This window comes from Saccoglossus kowalevskii, unplaced genomic scaffold, assembly GCF_978046115.1.
Source record: "Saccoglossus kowalevskii unplaced genomic scaffold, keSacKowa6.1 SCAFFOLD_275, whole genome shotgun sequence".
NCBI classification, from domain to species: Eukaryota; Metazoa; Hemichordata; class Enteropneusta; family Harrimaniidae; genus Saccoglossus; species Saccoglossus kowalevskii.
Window position 1 is genome coordinate 49,428 of NW_028188727.1, and position 10,799 is coordinate 60,226.

At 33.0% G+C, this 10,799-nt stretch overlaps 1 long non-coding RNA gene across 1 annotated transcript; it reads left to right on the forward strand.

The window, feature by feature from the left end:
* The first annotated feature begins 5 nt into the window (after positions 1-5).
* LOC146725364 (uncharacterized) lies at positions 6-970 on the forward strand. Its single transcript, XR_014928815.1, has 2 exons — positions 6-96; positions 919-970. It is a non-coding gene; the product is annotated as an uncharacterized LOC146725364 (long non-coding RNA).
* The last annotated feature ends 9,829 nt before the right edge of the window (positions 971-10,799 follow it).

The following is a 10,799-nucleotide window of genomic DNA, read 5'->3' on the forward strand; positions in this document are numbered from 1 at the left end:
TTAATAGTCAATAAAAACATGTACAGTTTTTCAAGACCCTATTAGACAAATTTTCATACCCAAATCAGTGGGTTCTTGACGCATGTTGTGGCACTGGTGAGTAGCTTATAGATTATTCTAGTTGGGGATTTCTTCAAAAAGTTGTATAAAGAACTTAGGATAAACTATTTTTGTTTTAAGTGGCTGTCATTAAAGAAAAAAAGGAAAACGTTTGGCTTTGTTCACCCAAATTCAAATGCATGGGGATTAGCAATGGACCAGTGGTTTTTGCAGCGAGTATGCATGCTGCTATGTGTATTTCAGGATTGGGGTGATAAGTTTGGTACGTGGGTCATTACTGTCTATTGTATCACAATTTATAAGGCTTTTGTGTGAAAACACATTTAATTAAGAGATCACCCTGTATGATTTGTAGAAGAGAAGAGTCATAATCCAGAAACCTCTTAAATTCACATCTTATATGAGTAGTTAGTGGGTGAGAAGGTTTTGTGCAGTTTAGAATTGGGCTAATAAATGTCATTTTTCCCCATCAGCAACTTATTTTAGGAGCTTTATAATAAACATGTATCTAAGGACTCGATCAGTATGTTTTGTAGGGGGAGAGTTAGAATATTTAAACCAATCCACTTCATTCTGATGAAGTGAAAACTTGTAGGAGAAACTGTCAGTGATTTTGGTGTACTTTCATGTTTGTCTATCAGATTAAGTTGGCTAAAACTATTCTTGGGAGGTGTCAGTTGAGTTGTTATGCATTGTTTATTGTCTTGAGTTTTTAAATGTCTTCAGTTTTTGCTTAAGATTGTGATGGAGAGGTTCAAAATAATTTTCGGGCAGCTGAGATTTCATCTTTCTCCTCCTTTCCTCTCCATGCACTTTTCTGTATGCTGATACAGCTTTTCTTTTATCACCACCTTGTAGGTACAGCCATTGTTGCTGCCATGGCTTGTGGCAGAAACTGCATTGGATTCGATACCGACAGAAGACAAGTTGAGCACTCAATTGTCAAGTGTGAATCTATCATAATTGGTGAGGATGAAGACATGGACATGGACTTGGACGACTAACAAACCATTACCACATTGTATTTTTAGCTCTGTTGTCAATGTAAATTTTTTACTTTTTCGACTTCTTCTTAAAAACTACAAGGCTGAATGTTTTGAATTCTTGTTGAAAACAGCAAGTCTGATTGCTTGAATACTGTATATATTGTTCATTTTCTGATGACATCTTCAATTCTCTAATTTTGATGAATATTTTTGTCATTTTTGATAAAAAGTGATATTTTCGACTTCTTGTTAAAAAACGCAAGTCCGATTTCTTTGATATTACGTATATAGGTACTACATGTGGACCTCTCTCAGATTAGTTCATTTCGTGATATCTTTAATTATAAGACAGGCTGCTTGTTATTTCATTGAAAGCATCGTTTTTAAATAAAACATCTAACTTTAGATTTTGTGAAGTCATGATTTTGTTTTCATATATGTTTCAGTTTAAAGTTTATGTTGGTTGCTGCCTATCCAGTCTGACAGATTGACAGTGTTGTCAGCATGTTGTGGCCACGCTGATTTGACAACGCTCATATTAGTCGACAATTGTCAACTATTTTGAAGCCAGCCTCATTTGTCGACAATTGTCAGCTATCTACGTCAAAGCCGAGTTCTCAACAATTGTCGACTATATCCAAGCAGACAATTGTCAGCTATCTACGTCAAAGCCGAGTTCTCGACAATTGTCGAATATATCCAAGCCGAGTTCTCGACAATTGTGGACTATAATAATAATAATAATAATAATAAAGATAATTTATTGCATCCTTAGAAATACAGTGTTTCCATCAGTTTATAGCAACAAAAGTAAGATATTAAAAAACAAAATAACAAAATAACTATAGCAAATAATAAATGATAGATTTTAGTGTTTTTGTTAAGTATCTTTCTCGTTTCTCATTAAGAACGAGCTGTGTATAAATTCTCCAACAAGTTTGATTACATTTGTGTTAGAATTATATCCAAGCAGATTTCTCGACAATTGTCGACTACGTCAAAGCAGAGTTCTCGACAATTGTGGACTATATCCAAGCAGAGTTCTCGACAATTGTCGACTACGTCAAAGCAGAGTTCTCGACAATTGTGGACTATATCCAAGCAGAGTTCTCGACAATTGTCGACTACATCAAAGCCGAGTTCTCGACAATTGTCGACTACGTCAAAGCCGAGTTCTCGACAATTGTCGACTATGTCCAAGCAGATTTATCGACAATTGTCGACTATATCCAAGCAGAGTTCTCGACAATTGTCGACTACGTCAAAGCCGAGTTCTTGACAATTGTCGACTATGTCCAAGCAGAGTTCTCGACAATTGTCGACTATGTCCAAGCAGAGTTATCGACAATTTTCGACTACGTCAAAGCAGAGTTCTCGACAATTGTCGACTACGTCAAAGCCGAGTTCTCGACAATTGTCGACTATATCCAAGCAGAGTTCTCGACAATTGTCAACATTTTGTGGGCATTCTCATTTGGTGGAGACTAAATAATATTCACTAAATTGCAATATTATGACAAGCGAAAAATTTTTGGCAAGCACAGACCTATTTAATTGAAAAAATTCAGAACTGAAGACTTTTAAAATGCATAATCTGAAATTAGAACAAAAGTACAATGCTCATTTGGATATTTTTATATTTTTTATTTTTTTCCTTATTATATTGCTACAGTGAATATAGGTTTCATGAAAGTTAATGCAAAACTTGTGATAGTTCATAGGAGATAACACACTCTATTTTTTTTGTGATCTTCAACACCTGATTTGCATCACCACAATTAAGGATGTATGAAATGAAAAAATAAAGTGAAATATTGTGGAATGTTTTTTTTTTAAATTCGTATGTAATTGGTAATTGTTACAATAATTATCTGTTTTTATATCCAATAACTCTATGAAGGATTTTTTTCTTGATATATTTCACTATTTTATGACAAAAAGCTGCTTTTTGTGATTTTTGTTGTTGAAAAATCTAATAATCCCTCAATATCGGAAAAGGTAAAATGTTTATCGGAGTGTTAGTTGTGTGTTCAAGCACACATTTCATGAGATCAGCTCCATTGATTTGGCAGGTATAGTGCAAAGTAACTGGGAATCTTTTTTATTTTTATTTTACCACTTTTCTTGCTTTGTATTCAACTATTTAGACACAATGGAGTAATTTTTTATCCAGAAATGTTATATTTTGCTATGCGTTTCACCCATTTCTGTCAATCTCTTATATCTTGGTTGAAGATTTTGAAAATTTGTAATTCGGTATATTTTTTGCCCTAATCTTATTAATTGGCTGTGGTTGGGCTGTGGTCTGTAAATATAAATGTTTTTATTAAACTGGTCCAAAAATTTTATTCATTCATCAATGAATTATTCATGTCACCACTAATTTCAATGGCTCTAGGAATTCTGAGAAAAATGCTTAACCCCATTTTATGGGTTTTTTGTCTTATTTTCACATTATGGCAGACAAACTTAACAATTTGTAGTGCGGTCATTTCTAATGTACCGTATTCAAAGTTTAATGAGGTCAAAATCCCAAATATTTAAATAAATTCTCAAAATTGTGTTGTGTATCTTGTCACTGACAAGAGATTTGCATACTGTCAGTATATTAGCCAAGTAGTACAACTCTTTCAATTTCACAATTATTGCTCTTTTCTCAGAATTTTTGTGAATAGTTAGCTAATTAATCCCATCTTGAGTTTATTATTGAACAGTGCATGTACCCCCCCCCCCCCAATTAATCAGAAATCCTGTTGATTTGAATTTAATTTGATCAGGGATGTGTAATACAAGTATTTTATATTTAGATCCTTTTCTTGTTTGTATATTTTTATTTTTATTTCTTTTTAAATCATAAAATTGTTTCGTTGAACTACTTTTTTTCACATAAGATTTGATTAAGTATTTTATGTTGAGCAAATTCTATGTGTGGCCATGGTAAATCAAACCACTGTTGTGTTTTGGTATATCCAAGGTTGCCCGTCACAGGTCTCCGGCCTAAATGCAGATACCGTGGAATTGTTTTTTTGTTTTTAATTAATTGGAGAAATAATGAGCTGATGAATTGAGACTTTTGATTCAGTAGAATTTTTTTTTTTTTTAAATTATAGTGATAAACTACTTTTAATTGTCATTATTCTATGTATTATTTCTAGAAATTAATTAAAATTACTAATCATGCCAAACGTTGGTCTGTACTTGTTTGTGGTGAATGAGAACATTATATTTTACAGTACTGCATCTAATAATCAGGCTTATATTCATTGCCTACCATCTATTTTGGTGTTATGCTGAGTGTGTATGTTGCCACTTTCTACAACTAATTGTCTGGGTATAGGGCGCCACCAAGTGGTAGATTTTGATAAATAACTCCCAGGGTTTAAATTTTGGGGATTTTTTTTGCATGGGAAATTACTCGTCTAATGATATTCCATCATATATAAGATCAACAAGAACTTTATTAAACCTTCTTATTTCTCTGAAGGTCTCATGCCACTAATTAACCAATGGCTGCTTTAAATGCCCAGCAAGAACCAATGAAATTTTTTAAATATTATTTTTCTCAGGTGCTCCCTGTTTGAGGGCGTAATCACCTGGGTCAGAGGTGAGACCAACATGTGGTCTTTTGTTTACTACTTAGCGGCTGTGTACCTGTGGGTTTATTCTGTGTGTTAATGGATGTTCTAATCTTGGTGTTTTTCCAGTGATTTCTCTTGGTGCAATCCAAATACAGTAGGTGTGTCTTGTTTACCTGAGATTTGCAAGAGTTTGAGCTGGCCAACATGTTAGTTTTTTTCATATGGTTGATTACTGGCATGTTGATTTCCCATTTTTGAGCCATATTTTCAACTTTCTTCGTCATTTTCATATAGCAATCTTGTCATATGTTAACATTGTCGTCTATGGAAATTCAATTAGTGGTATGAGCCCTGAAGTAACAGTTTGCCTAGGACCACCTGAGGTTGTTGTTTTAACCATAATTATGGCTCTATTCACTGGAATTTAGTCATTTTTGGCAGATCTCATCTTACATAACCAAAGTTTACTTTGACCTAATTATTATAATTTTTGACCTCTCCTGACCTTGCATAGATCTGATAATTATGAGGTTGTGTGTTCAAGCACACATTTCATGAGATCAGCTCCATTGATTTGGCAGGTATAGTGCAAAGTAACTGGGAATCTTTTTTATTTTTATTTTACCACTTTTCTTGCTTTGTATTCAACTATTTAGACACAATGGAGTAATTTTTTATCCAGAAATGTTATATTTTGCTATGCGTTTCACCCATTTCTGTCAATCTCTTATATCTTGGTTGAAGATTTTGAAAATTTGTAATTCGGTATATTTTTTGCCCTAATCTTATTAATTGGCTGTGGTTGGGCTGTGGTCTGTAAATATAAATGTTTTTATTAAACTGGTCCAAAAATTTTATTCATTCATCAATGAATTATTCATGTCACCACTAATTTCAATGGCTCTAGGAATTCTGAGAAAAATGCTTAACCCCATTTTATGGGTTTTTTGTCTTATTTTCACATTATGGCAGACAAACTTAACAATTTGTAGTGCGGTCATTTCTAATGTACCGTATTCAAAGTTTAATGAGGTCAAAATCCCAAATATTTAAATAAATTCTCAAAATTGTGTTGTGTATCTTGTCACTGACAAGAGATTTGCATACTGTCAGTATATTAGCCAAGTAGTACAACTCTTTCAATTTCACAATTATTGCTCTTTTCTCAGAATTTTTGTGAATAGTTAGCTAATTAATCCCATCTTGAGTTTATTATTGAACAGTGCATGTACCCCCCCCCCCAATTAATCAGAAATCCTGTTGATTTGAATTTAATTTGATCAGGGATGTGTAATACAAGTATTTTATATTTAGATCCTTTTCTTGTTTGTATATTTTTATTTTTATTTCTTTTTAAATCATAAAATTGTTTCGTTGAACTACTTTTTTTCACATAAGATTTGATTAAGTATTTTATGTTGAGCAAATTCTATGTGTGGCCATGGTAAATCAAACCACTGTTGTGTTTTGGTATATCCAAGGTTGCCCGTCACAGGTCTCCGGCCTAAATGCAGATACCGTGGAATTGTTTTTTTGTTTTTAATTAATTGGAGAAATAATGAGCTGATGAATTGAGACTTTTGATTCAGTAGAATTTTTTTTTTTTTTAAATTATAGTGATAAACTACTTTTAATTGTCATTATTCTATGTATTATTTCTAGAAATTAATTAAAATTACTAATCATGCCAAACGTTGGTCTGTACTTGTTTGTGGTGAATGAGAACATTATATTTTACAGTACTGCATCTAATAATCAGGCTTATATTCATTGCCTACCATCTATTTTGGTGTTATGCTGAGTGTGTATGTTGCCACTTTCTACAACTAATTGTCTGGGTATAGGGCGCCACCAAGTGGTAGATTTTGATAAATAACTCCCAGGGTTTAAATTTTGGGGATTTTTTTTGCATGGGAAATTACTCGTCTAATGATATTCCATCATATATAAGATCAACAAGAACTTTATTAAACCTTCTTATTTCTCTGAAGTAACAGTTTGCCTAGGACCACCTGAGGTTGTTGTTTTAACCATAATTATGGCTCTATTCACTGGAATTTAGTCATTTTTGGCAGATCTCATCTTACATAACCAAAGTTTACTTTGACCTAATTATTATAATTTTTGACCTCTCCTGACCTTGCATAGATCTGATAATTATGAGGTTGTGTGTTCAAGCACACATTTCATGAGATCAGCTCCATTGATTTGGCAGGTATAGTGCAAAGTAACTGGGAATCTTTTTTATTTTTATTTTACCACTTTTCTTGCTTTGTATTCAACTATTTAGACACAATGGAGTAATTTTTTATCCAGAAATGTTATATTTTGCTATGCGTTTCACCCATTTCTGTCAATCTCTTATATCTTGGTTGAAGATTTTGAAAATTTGTAATTCGGTATATTTTTTGCCCTAATCTTATTAATTGGCTGTGGTTGGGCTGTGGTCTGTAAATATAAATGTTTTTATTAAACTGGTCCAAAAATTTTATTCATTCATCAATGAATTATTCATGTCACCACTAATTTCAATGGCTCTAGGAATTCTGAGAAAAATGCTTAACCCCATTTTATGGGTTTTTTGTCTTATTTTCACATTATGGCAGACAAACTTAACAATTTGTAGTGCGGTCATTTCTAATGTCCCGTATTCAAAGTTTAATGAGGTCAAAATCCCAAATATTTAAATAAATTCTCAAAATTGTGTTGTGTATCTTGTCACTGACAAGAGATTTGCATACTGTCAGTATATTAGCCAAGTAGTACAACTCTTTCAATTTCACAATTATTGCTCTTTTCTCAGAATTTTTGTGAATAGTTAGCTAATTAATCCCATCTTGAGTTTATTATTGAACAGTGCATGTACCCCCCCCCAATTAATCAGATATCCTGTTGATTTGAATTTAATTTGATCAGGGATGTGTAATACAAGTATTTTATATTTAGATCCTTTTCTTGTTTGTATATTTTTATTTTTATTTCTTTTTAAATCATAAAATTGTTTCGTTGAACTACTTTTTTTCACATAAGATTTGATTAAGTATTTTATGTTGAGCAAATTCTATGTGTGGCCACATGGTAAATCAAACCACTGTTGTGTTTTGGTATATCCAAGGTTGCCCGTCACAGGTCTCCGGCCTAAATGCAGATACCGTGGAATTGTTTTTTTGTTTTTAATTAATTGGAGAAATAATGAGCTGATGAATTGAGACTTTTGATTCAGTAGAATTTTTTTTTTTTTTAAATTATAGTGATAAACTACTTTTAATTGTCATTATTCTATGTATTATTTCTAGAAATTAATTAAAATTACTAATCATGCCAAACGTTTGTCTGTACTTGTTTGTGGTGAATGAGAACATTATATTTTACAGTACTGCATCTAATAATCAGGCTTATATTCATTGCCTACCATCTATTTTGGTGTTATGCTGAGTGTGTATGTTGCCACTTTCTACAACTAATTGTCTGGGTATAGGGCGCCACCAAGTGGTAGATTTTGATAAATAACTCCCAGGGTTTAAATTTTGGGGATTTTTTTTGCATGGGAAATTACTCGTCTAATGATATTCCATCATATATAAGATCAACAAGAACTTTATTAAACCTTCTTATTTCTCTGAAGTAACAGTTTGCCTAGGACCACCTGAGGTTGTTGTTTTAACCATAATTATGGCTCTATTCACTGGAATTTAGTCATTTTTGGCAGATCTCATCTTACATAACCAAAGTTTACTTTGACCTAATTATTATAATTTTTGACCTCTCCTGACCTTGCATAGATCTGATAATTATGAGGTTGTGTGTTCAAGCACACATTTCATGAGATCAGCTCCATTGATTTGGCAGGTATAGTGCAAAGTAACTGGGAATCTTTTTTATTTTTATTTTACCACTTTTCTTGCTTTGTATTCAACTATTTAGACACAATGGAGTAATTTTTTATCCAGAAATGTTATATTTTGCTATGCGTTTCACCCATTTCTGTCAATCTCTTATATCTTGGTTGAAGATTTTGAAAATTTGTAATTCGGTATATTTTTTGCCCTAATCTTATTAATTGGCTGTGGTTGGGCTGTGGTCTGTAAATATAAATGTTTTTATTAAACTGGTCCAAAAATTTTATTCATTCATCAATGAATTATTCATGTCACCACTAATTTCAATGGCTCTAGGAATTCTGAGAAAAATGCTTAACCCCATTTTATGGGTTTTTTGTCTTATTTTCACATTATGGCAGACAAACTTAACAATTTGTAGTGCGGTCATTTCTAATGTACCGTATTCAAAGTTTAATGAGGTCAAAATCCCAAATATTTAAATAAATTCTCAAAATTGTGTTGTGTATCTTGTCACTGACAAGAGATTTGCATACTGTCAGTATATTAGCCAAGTAGTACAACTCTTTCAATTTCACAATTATTGCTCTTTTCTCAGAATTTTTGTGAATAGTTAGCTAATTAATCCCATCTTGAGTTTATTATTGAACAGTGCATGTACCCCCCCCCCCAATTAATCAGAAATCCTGTTGATTTGAATTTAATTTGATCAGGGATGTGTAATACAAGTATTTTATATTTAGATCCTTTTCTTGTTTGTATATTTTTATTTTTATTTCTTTTTAAATCATAAAATTGTTTCGTTGAACTACTTTTTTTCACATAAGATTTGATTAAGTATTTTATGTTGAGCAAATTCTATGTGTGGCCATGGTAAATCAAACCACTGTTGTGTTTTGGTATATCCAAGGTTGCCCGTCACAGGTCTCCGGCCTAAATGCAGATACCGTGGAATTGTTTTTTTGTTTTTAATTAATTGGAGAAATAATGAGCTGATGAATTGAGACTTTTGATTCAGTAGAATTTTTTTTTTTTTAAATTATAGTGATAAACTACTTTTAATTGTCATTATTCTATGTATTATTTCTAGAAATTAATTAAAATTACTAATCATGCCAAACGTTGGTCTGTACTTGTTTGTGGTGAATGAGAACATTATATTTTACAGTACTGCATCTAATAATCAGGCTTATATTCATTGCCTACCATCTATTTTGGTGTTATGCTGAGTGTGTATGTTGCCACTTTCTACAACTAATTGTCTGGGTATAGGGCGCCACCAAGTGGTAGATTTTGATAAATAACTCCCAGGGTTTAAATTTTGGGGATTTTTTTTGCATGGGAAATTACTCGTCTAATGATATTCCATCATATATAAGATCAACAAGAACTTTATTAAACCTTCTTATTTCTCTGAAGGTCTCATGCCACTAATTAACCAATGGCTGCTTTAAATGCCCAGCAAGAACCAATGAAATTTTTGTGCTATTTTTTAGTGACGAATTTGCTGTATTTTTTGTATTTCTTCTTTATTTATTACTAAGAAATAGGCGTACAGAATCTTTTTTTTTCTGTTATTGATCCTTCCAGGATCCCCCCCCCCCCACGATTTTTTCCTATGCATATTTTGTTGTCAATTCTGCCATAGCTCCAGAGCGCAGTCAGCTGACATCAGTGTCGATGGGTATATATGGTAGAGGGCGAAAGTTGTGCAACCAAATTTGCCGAGTTCGTAGTTTTTCGCCGATAAAAAAATAACTAAGGCAAAAACTTACGGTTTTTCAGCGTTTTTGTAATAAAGACATTATTCCCTATCAATAATCCGCCCAAAACAGGAACATTTTTACTAATTATTGTGGGTTTTTTCGGCGTTTTTCGAAAAACCTGCGATTAGACAGCGAGAGAATGCATGCGTTTGTTGTTATGGCAAAGTAGCCGATATTATCCACAATTCGACTCTGAGCTTATGGGAGTGCGGGATATATGTGTTAATCGATCATCGTCTTTAGTACCTGGGCATGCTATTTCATTAAAAAAAAGTTATATTTTTCAAAGTTCCGGACTTTGTCTATCAACCGAACGCGCCCCGTACACACAGTACGCAGGGCTATACCCCTATATAATCAAAACCAACATAAGTTGGACCAAGGGTAGATACTCCCATGGTGCATTGCGCGTGACATTGAAAGGTTTCATTACGGTGCACCATAACAACAATTCTCCGAGGCAGACGTAATTTCTCAGTGGCGAGTGAAATTTCTGGGCGGTGTGTTAAATCTCCCCTTGGAGTGAGATTTCCGTGCCCCTGGCGTGTATGTGTTTGTTTGTTGTTTTAT